Source organism: Empidonax traillii, unplaced genomic scaffold (genome assembly GCF_003031625.1).
Source record: "Empidonax traillii isolate 1590-97213 ecotype Southwest subspecies unplaced genomic scaffold, ASM303162v1 scaffold97:size1219025, whole genome shotgun sequence".
In the NCBI taxonomy this organism is placed as follows: Eukaryota; Metazoa; Chordata; class Aves; order Passeriformes; family Tyrannidae; genus Empidonax; species Empidonax traillii.
Genome location: NW_020955290.1, coordinates 1,149,088 through 1,163,265, shown reverse-complemented (window position 1 = coordinate 1,163,265; position 14,178 = coordinate 1,149,088). Strand labels below are relative to the sequence as shown.

The 14,178-nt window shown below is 40.1% G+C and overlaps 1 protein-coding gene and 1 non-coding gene across 3 annotated transcripts in view; both read right to left on the bottom strand.

Annotated features, from left to right (window-relative positions):
• Positions 1-14,178, bottom strand: part of LOC114056567 (ADAMTS-like protein 1) — a 116,425-nt gene that overhangs the window by 36,558 nt on the left and 65,689 nt on the right. The gene's annotated exons all lie outside the window — the stretch shown is intronic.
• Positions 3,840-3,912, bottom strand: TRNAD-AUC. Its single transcript has one exon. It is a non-coding gene; the product is annotated as a tRNA-Asp (tRNA).

Genomic DNA, 14,178 nt, shown 5'->3' with positions numbered 1-14,178 from the left:
GCTGTGCTTTAACCACTTCACCACCAGGGGCTCCCTCGCTCCTGAATAATTTTACAGAGATAGAGGATATGGAATGATCTTTACTTTATCAGAAAGTATCTACCACAATTTTCTGCCCCTGACACATGGACTTGGATTTTAGATCTGTAGTATTTCCTAAAAAACATTTGAAGACTAGGTATAATATACTGACAGTACAAAATAAAAAAGGGGGGGCTGTGCTGTGAGACATATAAATAATATAAAAATTTCAATTATAGATTTTTTTTTCCTGAAGTGAGGGTTTTTTCATTTTCTTTGTGATACTGCCATTATTATGTCTGTCCTGCTTACTTTATTTTGCTTGTAAAAATGCCTCTTTCACTCACAGGTGTGGACTCTTGGCTGGAGCTAAGAGCATGAGTGGAAAGACATCTTCAGAACCCACAAGTACTGCCAACTTTTAAGCCACCTGATCTTAAGAGCTAGTGTGCCTCTAGTACTATGTGTGCTGAATGGATTTCCTGCATAAACAAGAGTCTGTAGTGCCAGAATGCAATAAGAAAGACCCTTACATTGCTAAAGCAGCACCACTTGCACCTGGCCCAGTAAAAAAATCCTTCCTGTTTGATATCTGTACTGTTTAATCCAGTTATGAGGACTTCAAAATCTCTGCAGGATTTCGCGTATCCTCTGCATGAACAGCTGGCAAGGGAAGAACAAAAATGCTGCTACTAAAAACATTTCCTGGTTGCTTATTTGTCACAGGGCTTAGTGTCTTGGTGTTGCTCTCAGAGCATCTCTGCATCAGTGGCATGATGCTATCACAGTAGAGAAAACAGTCAAATCACAACTAAAAAAGATGGACCCTTCTCCAAGACATTACCGGTACTCAGGCACAATCCTCCCTGTTCTTTTTATCAGAGAGCTGCTTCCTTTTTTTTCCTTCTCTCATGTTTCAAACAAGTTTCTCACTTTTGGAAACATCATTTTTCAAACTAAATTTCCTTTTCTCTACTTCCAAACACCAAAAGACATCACCAAAGAGCAGTCTGTGAAACAGAAGCAAAAATACGACACACTAAGATGAACTGTATAATTTGGGTTTGTTTTGTTTTCCCCTGTAGATGGACTGAAACATGATTACAAATCAAAGTATATCTTGAAGAGCAGGAGGAGGGCAAAAATGTTGATGGGTGTAAGAGGTCTGGTCCACCGAGACTAAGGTTGCCCTTTTCTAATTAAGCAGTGATGTAAATTCCCAAAAGAAAAAAAGAAAAAAACAAAACAGTTGTAGCAATACTACTGCTTCAGCAAATGGAAGGCCTTTTGCACAGATTAATATTGTTTGAATCTGTGTGTCAGAAACAGGATACCTAATTCCTTGTGAGGGGATGTTGCTTTAATTACACACTTCAGATGGGTCCTTCTTGGCTCATGAAGCCTCAAGCACTCCTGAGAAAATTCTTATGCTGTGCTGGAAGCCATCTGGGGAGGTCTCTGATGTGAATGTGCAGAAAAGGCATTCACTGGGGAAAATTCTGCTCTTACGTTGTTTTCTAAGGATCATCAGCAATTCCTAAACTCAGAAGATCTACTCAGCAGTATGGTCTGCAGTGAATCATCAAGCACAAACCAAGAACTCACACAGAGCCTACTATAAAAGGAAGGGGAGGAAAAACGACTTCACATTACAGAAACAAATCAGGAAGAAAGAAGAGTTCCTCTCTCTGCAGACTATTCCTGCATGTCTGCAGATATCTGTCTGTTAAGAGATAAGACAGATATATATAGTTTCCAGTCTAATGTGGGAACTCGTACAACCATGAAAACAACATAGATGGGAAAGAATCACAGTGAGCCTCAGCCATAACCTAAAATGATACAAAACAAGCAAATGAAAGAAGCAGACATAGTATTGTTTTGGGTTTTTTTAAGGAGTACTGTAAGCAAAAGAGGAACAATATATGGTGATTCCACACAGCAAAAAATTCTTTTTGATTTTGTTTGACAGTTTGTTAAAGCTAAGATCTTTATCCAGGAGAAAACATCAGTGGCTGCTTGAGCCCTGCAAAACTCAGCGTGAGACTTAAGAGCTAAATGCTGTAAGAAATGTCCTGGTTTGGCTGCACAGGGCCAAATCCCATACACACAGCTAGTATGATGAATTTTATTTTTTTTTACCCTTGCAGTATTAAAAAAATCCTGGTAGTGAGAAACGTTGAAGCTTCAAAGAGATGGTCATCACTTAAAAGTCTTTAGTTAGCCTTTTAGCTAACCGCTAGGCTTGCATCCCTAGGTTGCTGAGCTAGAAAAAATGGCAATTGATCATTATATTCACAAATAAAATACTATCTAAATTTACTAATAGCAGAAGACAGAAGTACTCAGATCTTGCAGAGCACTCAGCCCTGCACATATGCATTGCACATACAGATCATCTTTGACTTCCTCTAGATTTCAGGGGAATTTGGAGCATTCCTAACAAGACAGCAGCCCTTGACACTGTCACCTAAGCAGTCACCTAAGCCATATAAGTCATATAACGAGCAGGTTAAATCTAGAGTCCTCAGAATAGCCACTGTCTAGCCTACAGTCACTCTCAACAGAGGTATTTTTTTTCTTGTAGAAAGACCTTGGAAAAAAAGAATCAACACTTCTACACTGTTTTTAAAATTGATTTTGTAAGTGACTGTCTGGGATGGTGCAACAGAAGTATAAGCTGTTGCCCAGGTAAAGTTTGGAGTTGATAAAATGCAGCTTTGCTTTGAGGGATACCCACAGAAACTTGAATAAAAACAAGATAAAAATTTGAACATGAAACCTGTGTAATCTTTCAGACTTGTTGTGATTATTCTGATCTGTCCTGTGAACAAGAGACTGCAAGACCTGACTTCACCTTTGCATTTTGTTGTTTTTCTTATAGCTCCAAAACTACATTCACTGAAGAACACGTGGACTGCCCTACAAAACTACAGTAAGTTTACTTGGATAGTTTTGAAATTTAATCAGCATTTTATAACCAGCAGTCATAGCCAAGTAAGCCATGAAAAGTGTATTCAATAAGATGTTCTCATTTTATGCAGTTGTTGGCAGGGTGTGTGTTTGTGGGTTTGTGTGTGTGTCCCAAACTGGGAACAGAGAAGGGGAATTATTATTTCATATCACAGAATCATAGAATCATTAAAGTTGGAAAAGACCTCCAAGATCATGGAGTCCAACCTCTGAAAAAACACCACCACATCAATTAGACCACACACTAAGTGCAACATCCAGTCATTTCTGGAACCCTTCTAGGAACAGTGTCTCCACCACCACCTTGGGCAACCCATTCCAATGCTTAACCACCCTTTCAGTGAAGAAATTCTTCCTGATGTCCAACCTGAACCTCCCCTGGTGCAGCTTGAGGCCATTTCCTTGTGTCCTGTCACAGGCACAGAAGAAGAGGCCGACTCTCATTTCACTGTGACCTCCTTTCCGACAGTTGTAGAGAGTGACAAGGTCTCTCCTGAACCTCCTCGTCTCCAGACTAAACAACTTCAGTGGGTCCTCCTCTAGACCCTTCACCAGCTTTGTTGCCCTTCTCCGGACACACTTCAGCAACTTTTGTCTTTCACTATTTTATCTGGTACAATGTAATGGCCAGTCTCTTCGCAAACAAAGAACCGGGGAAGGTCTTTACACCTTCCAGCCTGTGCATTGGATTTTTTAGGTGAGACACAGTGTGCGCGGAACTGAGCCCACCCTTTAATCCTAAGGTTCATCTGCCAGGGCCAAGCAAGCTTGGACAGTGGCAGCGAGATCCTCAGGACGTAGATGGATTGCCTTACAGGGCTAACGAGCTCCATCTGCCTGGGGAGTGTCCTGATCGGGAATCGAACCCGGGCCTCGGCGGTGATAGCGCCACGTCCTTAACCACTAGACCACCAGGGGCTCCCTTTATCTGGTATACTATGATCCATGCCACCATGCTTACTATAAAATGGATTCTAATGGATTTTTCCACATTATTATTACAAATGTTTTCTGCAAGTTCCAAATCCCAAATCATCACTTTGATATTAATGAGAAACTACATACTGAAGTCTTCCAAGTAGCATACAAAGAAACTGGAATAAGGGCGTGGAGAACTAACCTCATCTGGCAAATGTAATTTTTTGCATTTCATGTCAGTAAAAAAAAAAAAAATAAAAAAATGTTCATTTGTTTACCTAGAGTGCTTCAATACTGCTGTTCATATCTAGTGATACTTCACACTGAAAAAGTAACAGGATGTACAGGAGATTTGTTGCTATTAATAGTTTGTTCATGAAGCAGAAATAGAAGGCAGACATTGTCATAGGAAAATAACTTTACAAGTTTGTTTAAAATAACATAAAAAGTGCAAAAAATGTAAATACTAAGAGACGTGAAAGCTTTCAAGCATCTAGTCTAAGACAGGAATATATCACAACTCCTGAGTTTGCCTTTTAATTCCCTTGGAATGCTGAAAGGAACTCTGCCTTTGATCTCTGGGGAAATGTCTACTGTCCACTTTTGCATTCATGTCCCCATTCTGTGTTGTATCAGCTTGGGTTGTCTTTCTTACACCTTATCTATTGCTTCGCAACTTAGCTTCTCGATCAGCCAGAGAAATCACTGAAATTTCATTATCACTGATTTACATACTTTACAAAGCATCTCTGAATTGAACTTGCTCACTGTGCACCAATACTGGATTAAACAGTGTTCCTTGAGGTGATGAGGATATTAAAAAGCCTTTAGATTAATTCTGTCATAAAGCCAGAGTCAAAAGTCCAAATCTTTTATCAAATTCCATTATTCTCCCCAAAGGAAGAACAAAAGAGAAAATGAGTGCAATGGACTGCCTAGGATAGCTGGCAGCAATGGAGCCTGCATTATCAGCTCTAACAGTTAATAACCTGTACAGACTATTAAGTGCAACAAATGTAGAAGTCTTCTCAAAAGAGAAGACAAAAGTCATTCCACCAAAGACAATCCAAGCTCCCAGGGTAAGAGAATTCAACTTTGAGCAAGCCACCTTAATCCTCAGTGGATAACATTTACTAACCTTAATTTAATAACCGCAATACCTAAGAAGTTAATGTAAAAAAGAGGATCCTATTCTGACTGATCCTGTATAAAAATATAATTAAAAAATTAAAAAGGTAATGTTTGCCACACACAAATTGTTAAAATGATGAAAAATGAACAAGATTGGCACTAAGCCTTCTTAGTACTTAAAACTGACAGATTATTGAGAGATACGGAACTTGAAAAAAGTTGCAGAAAAAGAAAAGGAAAAATAACAATTTGTCAAAGGAATAGAAGACAACATGTCTAAGAAACTGTCTCTATTGCCTAAAAACCTGACAGTACATTTCAGATCAGTAGTATTTTAAAGAAGTATGTAAGATTAATGGTAACAAACCTTCAGATCCGAATAGCATCCATCCAGAGGTTTCAAATCATGTACTCTTTGAAGAGCACAGGAATGCAAATCATGTATGATCACATTTAGCCTACTTACAAGAATAAACTACAGTTTAAAACACAGGAATATAAACAGAAAATGGTAACATTTTTCAGGTGGCTTTTCATGAGCAATGAATGAAACTGCAGTCCAATAATCTTTATCTTCATTATTGGATTAGGAGATAGAATATAAAAAGAAGAACAGAATTCAAAGAGTACCCTGAGAAGGGTAAGGTTTTATGAGCATTGTGGTTTGCTTTCCAAAGAAATAAAGGTAGCTTTATTCTTCCATGTTTTCTTCTAGGTCCTTCACCTAAGGTCCTAGACAGATTCTTCTAGAAGATCCTCCTCCCATAAACTGATGACTGGGTAACAAAGTATGGTCCTACAACCTGCTCTTTCAATTGATGAAGGACCTTTCAGGGATGTGTGCTAGTGAGTTGTTAGCCAGGCCCTCAGGCGACCCAGAGAAAGGGTCTACCATGACCTTACCAAGTTTTCCAAAGAAAAAAATTATGAACAGTACCTAAAATTGAAACCATCTGTGAAAGCACTCAAACTTTTGGCAGACTAAATTCAAGTTCAGTAAAAAAGGAAACAATGCCTATGGGAAAAATCCAGTTAATTGTATATGCTAATTATACACAAAAGTCTTGTCAACATTATCTATTACTTTTCAGAATAGTACTAGAGTTGCTGTAGGTATAGAATCATAGAATCAGCTGGGTTAGAAAAGGCCTCTGAGATCATCAAGTCCAACCCCTGATCCAACCCCATCATGGTTATACACTATGCCACTAAGTTCCACATCCAGTCTCATCTTAAAAACCTGCAGGGACGGTGAATCCACCGCCTCCCTGGGCAAACCAGAACAATGCCTGAATACTCTCTCAGTAAAAAATTGCTACCTAATATCCAACCTAAACCTCCCCTGGCATTGCTTTAAGCCCATGCCCTCTTGTCTTACTGATAGTTGTCCCGGAGAACAGAGCAACGCCCACCTGGCTACAACCTCCTTTCAAGCAGTTGTAGAGAGTGATGAGGTATTCCTCTGAAAATATCAGCTCAGTGTGCAGCAACAGCTAGAAGGACTAATGGAATTTTACAAAAAGGAAGGAAAAAGGAGAGAACAGAACACAGTCAAATAGAATACATTTGTGTCCTGATTCTTATATGAAGAGAATCATAGAATCATGAAGATTGGAAAAAACCTCTAAGACCATCGAGTCCAAGCACTAACCTAACACTGTCAAGTCCACCACTAAACCATGTCTCTAAGCACCACATCTACTCATTTTCTGAATGCTTCCGAGCCTGTTAATTGCACACTTCCCTAGGCAACCTGTTTCAATGCCTAATCAGCCTTTCAGTTAAGAAATTTTTCCTAATATTCAGTCTAACCCCACCCTGGCACAACTTGAGGCTATTTCTTTTTGTCCTATTACTTGCTACCTGGGAGAAGAGACTGACTCCCACCTCACTACAACCTCCTTTCAGGTAACTGTAGAGAGCAAGTTCACTCTCTCTCAAGATATGTATTAATGTGCAATATAATTACCTGTTTAAATGAAATAAATATTAAATAATTTTATTACATTTTATTAAACCAGTGATCTATTTATAGTATATTGATACTTGAAAAATATGCATTTATATATTTAAATACTAGTCACAAACTACATTTTAAAAATGTGACTATATAACAACACTGGAACTAGAATAAGGACAGAGAAAGGAAATAAGGATAATCCTTTTATGGATCATCTTTGATAACAAGTAAACATTAAATACAGTAAGACATAAGAATGACATAGAACTGCTGGAGTGAGTTCAGAGGAGGGGCATGAAGATGGCCAGAGGGTTGGAGCACCCTCTCCTAAGAGGAATGGCTGAGAATGCTGGGGTAGTTCAGCTTGGAGAAGAGAAGGCTCAGATTAGACCTTACAGCAGCCACCCAGTACCTAAAAGGGACCATAAGAGAGCTGGAGAGGGCCTTTTGACAAGGGCATGTAGGGATAGGATGCAAGGTAATGGCTTTAAACTGAAAGAGGGTAGATTTAGTTCAGATATAAGGATGAAATTCTTTAGTGTGAGGGTGGTGAGGGACCATAAAATGTTGCTCAGAGAAGTTGTGGATTCTCTATTCTTGGAAGTGTTCAAGGCCAGGTTGGATGGGGATTTGACCAACTTAATGGTAGGTGTCCCTGCCCATGGCAGGGGTGTTGGAACTAGAGAATCTTTGATTCTTCTATGATTGTATGAAGACATTAGGAAGGAGGCAAGTGATGATGACAGAGATGTCAAATATGAAAGTAATGGAGAAAGGAAGCAAACAGCAGTAATAATTTTTTGTTTCTCAGAGTGGGAAAACCTGAAAGGATCAGTGAAAATACTGCACCAAGAGTTTAAAAATTAGATGTATTCTTTATTTTACAGAGAGTATAGTTTAATGTGGCAATTATCCCATGACCTAAATGTCACCTAAAGGGCAAATGGAATAGATTGATTAGGAGAATAACTATGTTCTATTAGCTGAAATAGTTTGTCTTGAACAGAAAAAAAAAAAAAGGTAGATATGAAATAGAATTGCACACTGTTTTCAAAAAGGCTCTTTCATGGTTTTCTACAAATTTCAGCACATTTACCAAAATACGAGAAAAAGGGTAGAATTTTCCTGAACTTGTCACAAGATCTAGTCAAGATAAATAATGATTACATCTCTTTTCAGATTGGTCAGTACTTGTGAGCTTGACCTAGAAATCATTACAACAATTGTACATTTTTTGGATATCGTGAAATCAGAATGGCTGATTTTTCTGTCTATTACTAAGAAGTATTGAATGCAAACACAGGTTGATAAAAGCCAGTGATATGGATCATATTACAGACATGCTTTCAGCTAAATCCAATCTGCACTCTGCAAACATGACCTCAGGAAGACATACATCTCAAGAAGTAGTATTTCTACACAATGAAGGGACTATAATCCGTTGGTCTCTTCTAGATGAAGCAAAATGTTTCAGTCAGTTGACCTTGATAACATGAAAGTGAAATCAACTAAACATGAACTATTACTATTTCTGTCCATTTAGCTTTAATTCTACTTCATCTACTTCCAGGAGGACCATCCTAACCCTGATCTGACAGTGCTTCCAAGATTCTTCACCACTTTCTGAATGACCTGAAGCCTTCTCCCAAATATGAGGCATAATCTCTCCTGGAAACTTCATTATCAGAATTAAATTACCCAGAAGACTCTTACTGTCTTGATCCCCATTGCTCATATGGTAATATTTCAAATATCCAACAATATGTGAAGCATAAGCAATAGCTTCTTGCTGCTAGAGCAGATTTGCATCTTTTGGCTTCTGCCCTAAAGTGACTATTGAAATAATTGCTTATTTCATGCCACCAAGTAAATCACTACATGCTCCTTGTTCAAAGTGATATCCAGTCCTGGCCATAACCTGACAAGGCCCATCAACTTCTCTGCCAGCTGGCTGCCTGTACACACATTATTTTCTGCATGCCCTTCCAAGTCCCTGAAGTCTTGACTAAGCTCAACCTTATTTTCTTCTGTTAACCTGGACTCAAATCAAATTCATTTCTCTCACCACCAGTTTCTGCCAGTGCCAGATTGCAGCTGAGCTACGAGTTGTATGGTTAGCTCTAGTGCTCTGTATGATTCAGCATCCAGTTTTAAGATGTATTTCATGACTTTTTGGACAACTGGTGGCCAAAATCCTAATCTCGGCAGCAACTCTGCTCAAGTGAACCCAGTCTATACCCTTTCTAAATCAGCAAGCAGTACCCCCAGCCACCAGAACAAAAAAAGAGCCAGACAGTCTCTTCTAGCAGCAGTCCTTAGCCAAGGCTCATCAGCCCTAGCACTACAAAAAGATGTCAATTCAAATGCACGGGATGCTTCAGGAGTCTTTGACACCTGCTAAGATGATGCAGCTGTCTCTCAAGTCAGTGTAGCCCACTATGGCTCATCAGCAAGAGATGAATAGCAACGGGGAATCTGTTGCAGGCTATATCAGACTATCTACCTTGTGAAAAGTTCTTTCCCTTTACAGATCAAAAACTTTCCAAAAAGCTATTCCTCCTATTTGTCCAGAGAAGAGCAACCAGGCTGGTGAAGAGACTCGAACACAAGTCCCATGAGGAGAGGCTGAGGGAGCTGGAGTTGTTTAGCCTGGAGAAGAGGAGGCTCAGAGGAGACCTCATCACTCTCTACAACTCCCTCAAGGGAGGTTGTAGCCAGGTGAGGGTTGGTCTCTTTTCCCGGGCAGCTATCAGTAGGACAAGAGGGCATCTCAGGCTCTGCCAGGGGAGGCTTTAGTTGGATATTAGGAAGAAATTCTTTACAGAGAGGGTAATCAGTCATTGGAATGGGCTGCCCAGGGAGGTGGTGGATTCTGAAGGTATTAAATACCTGGAGGTATTTAAGAAGAAACTGGATGTAGCACTTAGTGTCATAGTCTAGTAACTGTGGTGGTAGTGGATCAAGGGTTGGACTTGATGATCTCAGAGGTCCTTTCCAACCCATGTGATTCTGTGATTCTGTGATTCTGTGAATACCTCCAGGCTGGGTGTGAATGTTCCTGGGAGTTATCACAGCTGCGTCATCTGTGTAAAGAAAAAGAAACACTGCCCCACCTTGCAGGATTTGCCTCTTCCTTATCTTGTTTAACACCCACCTTGTAGCCTGTGGTGTCAGATTGCAGGCTGGCATTGATGGCATCAGCGAAAGAGGTACCAGTCTAAATAACAAGGACTTGAAGGCACTAGGTCATTAGTTAATGGGATAGGAGCACAAGTGGTGTTCACTTCAGTTCCTGCAGCTCACCTCATCCTGCAGGGATGAATGAGGAGTAGGAAAAAGGACTGGTGCCACAGGTAGGATTCTGATTTTTTTGACCACAAGGCAAATTCTATGGCACGTAGCCTGCTAGAGTCAGATGGCCTTCATCTGTCTAGCAAGGGCAAAAGGGACTTGAGCATGTCCTATGAGGAGAGGCTGAGGGAGCTGGACTTGTTTAGTCGGGAGAAGAGAAGGCTCAGGGGAGACCTCATCACTCTCTACAACTACCTGAAAGGAAGTTGTAGCCAGGTGGGAGTTGGTCTCCTCTCCCAGACAGCCAGCAGTAGGACAAGAGGGCACGGGGCTTGAAGCTGTGCCAGAGGAGGTTTAGGTTGGATATTAGGAAGCAATTTTTTACAGAGAGAGTGATCAGACATTAGAATGGGCTGTCCAGGGAGGTGGTGGATTCACCATCCCTGGAGGTTTTTAAGATAAGATTGGATGTGGAACTTAGTGCCATGGTCTAGTAACCATGACGGTGTTGGATCAAGGGTTGGACCTGATGATCTCAGACGTCTTTTCCAACCCAGTTGATTCCATGATTCTAAGATTCTATGCAGGCCTTCGGCACCTGGCCTGGGTGGCCACTCTGCACATTGTTAGCAAAGCACACACTGGCAAAGCACACTGCTGACGGAGCCATGAGCATCCTAGTCCAATCTCTTACAGGACTGGGGAGGTCACTGCAGGTGGTCTAATGTCATTAAACACTAGCAGTTCAATCTCTTTAAAGAAGGTAAATGGCATGTTTGGTGAAAAGGTGGATACCAGAATTTTTGTGCAACCCAGGACAACCATTTACATATCTTGTGAAAAGACTGTCAATAGTTTAGCAGATGAGGAATGTAACACTGACTATTACAAAGTAAAGAAATCCAATACTTATGCAATTTAGCTACTCCAAGAACAGCATGAGGTTTCTTCTTGAAATTTTAAGCCACTCCATGTCATCAATAAAGAAACTTAACTGTGAATTCCTCCACTGAGTTTCTACTTCTGAATTATATTCAGGTATCTAATCTGACCTCCCTCAATAAAAGCATTCAGGCTCAAATGAAAAGGATTACAACAGTAATTCTGGAGACAGTGATCTTAAAACTAGAGTTCTGCTACATCTACAAATTCACTTCATCTGTTTGCACAAAAATCTGCCTTGGTCCAGGAAAGTAAATCTTGACATCCAAAGAGATCCCACTTTGTAAGGAAAACTTGATACCACAGAGAAATCTTTCATCTGATTTTTTTTATAAAGACAAGTACTTTAACTTCACATGCTGAAGGCACAACAGTCATGAATAAACAAGGTATGAAAAACAGTTGCCATGCCTGGTATAACTGAGAGGTATGCATGCATTCTGGTACTCCTGTATTAGCCTTACTTGTATGTACGTTTATAACTGACAAAATAGAAAAAGAAAATATCCAGCAGGAAAAAAACTTTTACAAAAATAATTTAATAATATAGAATAATATCCTTTTTTCATGAAGTAATATCTAAAGTATCTTCTATAGCTGTTAATTAAAAAACTGTGATTCAAATGAAAAGAATTTTTAAGTGCCTAATCCAAGGCAAAATTTAATGGTAGCTTCAGAAAAGATCCTACAATTGCAAACCATTTATTTGGCGGTGTTTTGGTGGTGGTGTTTTTTTGTTGTTGTTGTTTTGGTTTTTTTTTTTTTTTTTGGTGCATTATTCTATATCCACTAAAGACAACAGATACGCTAATAAATTAACACCTACTGAGTCATGTTCCTCTGCTTTTCAAAGGAGCAAAGACATAGCAATAACATTGTTTTATCTAGATTCAGGAGTGGCTGTTGTGCTCATGACTAGCCAGCTTGTCTACTCATACTGATCCAGACAGTCATCATGTAAGTAGGGTACTCCTTTGATTTTACCAGCACTTCTCACCTTGCTTTGATAGAAAAGGAAATGCAAGCACTAAGAGATAAAGGTATTTTCCCTATCATAAAAGGTAAGAGTTGAAATAGGAGGAAACCAGTACAATCCTCTTGCCTTTGTTTAATGACAATATATTTGGGAGATGAGACCTCTAATGAGATGAACTGTCTTTTTTTATTATTTCCCTCCCCCCAAACATAGAGAAGGTAAAAAATTACAAGGTGTCTGAATGAAGAAGGAAAAAATCAGAATTTTACTAAAAAGGGAAAGAAACTTAAAACCCCAATAATAGAAAAATATTACCTCGCTACCCCTCTCCCCCCTAGGGTAAAACAAAGCTTGGAAGGATATTTCATTTGAAAAAATTTTATGCTGCTGAGGTGCTTGGTGTGGGTTCCATTGTAGCAACCACATGAGTGTGTTGGTGGCGGGGCTGGGGTTGACCTGGCATGGTGCGGGAGCCTGGTGGGACCTGAGTGTGCCTGGGCCACAGTGTAGTGGTGCTTTGTGCAGGTGAGAGAGAAAAACAGCTGCAGCTGAGATGGAAGTGACATTGGAGAAGGCTGACGGTGGCAGCTCCCAGGGTACTGTGAAATAGCTCCGAAAATGCTCCGAGAAAACAGTGCTATGATGGTTCCACTAAGTCTGAGTTCAGTGGGACAGAGAAGGAATGGCTCCAGCAAAGACTCTGAACATCTGCAGTCCTCCAGTGGGCAAAACGCAGGTATAGAGAGAGCAGTTCTGGCCCGTGCCCACCTTTTATCTCCTGTCTCCCAAGTTCCTGGGATGGAAAGGGATCCACTTTTCTGGCAGGTCTCGAGACCCCTGGGGACAGTCTGCCCTGATCCAGCCCGGATGGGGCGATCTGAAATTACGTAGTGGTATGGAAATATTCGTAACTGAAAAATCCTTCCCATCTGACTAAAACTACAACACCGCTTGTTACCATTTCAGGGCCATTGGTCTACATGACCAGCTTTTTCCAAAAGGTATGTTTTAACTTGCCAGGATGCCAGAAATTCATAGACAACAGAAATAATGCAAAGTGAGAAATGCTGTTTACATTGCACTGATGCTCACCATCTCTGTATCATCTGTAAAACAGGTAAAGGTGTTTCAGATATTTTAAACTGATTGGTATCTATTTTAGTAAGGCACTGTCATTCTGATCTTCAAAGAGTAAGGAATATATTCCGTAGGTCAGGCTTCTCCTTGTGAACCAGTTCTGAATATTTCAACTTGCTTTTTCGGCTGCTGACATTCCACAATGAGCAGGGGACAGTCTACAGGGCTGCGCTACTTCCCAAGCTAACACATTCCAGCCTGGCCCAGCTTAACCCAACACAATCATTTGAGACATTTTCCAGTTCATTGTTCAAACCTCTAGCTGCCATCAGCTCATGGTTAAAGTAAATGTCATTACCTCTGGAGCCCATGGTGAAAAATTTATGTAGTCCTGGACATGATACAGGTTTTACAGTTTTACAGCTGCAATCCTTCAAGTTGCTTGGACCTACTGGAAAAGGATTTATTTTATTGTAACTCCCTAATGTTCATTTTCATATGTGTGTTTTCCCACAGAATGTGCACATTGCTTCTAGCAATGTGTTTTATATTACCCGGAAGAACAGAAATGCTCTAACGGGAGGAAACAATTTTATCCTTATTGCCAGTGCAACAAAAAGCAGAACTTCAAAATGACGCCATGACTTCTCAAGTAAAGTCATCCCATTTATTTTGGAGCTTGGGGATCTCACTCTTCACTCTCTTACAGTCTTCTGTGCAATTACGCTAGTATAAACCCTACAAACTACGGGCCAAAGGAACACACAAATATTCTTTTTGCTTATCACAGACAAAGCAAGCTGCTTGCCCTTGATTTATATGTACCTCAGTAATGCATATAGAAAGGAATCTGTCTTTCCCTGTAATGAGTTCATCTTTGCTTTTTGGG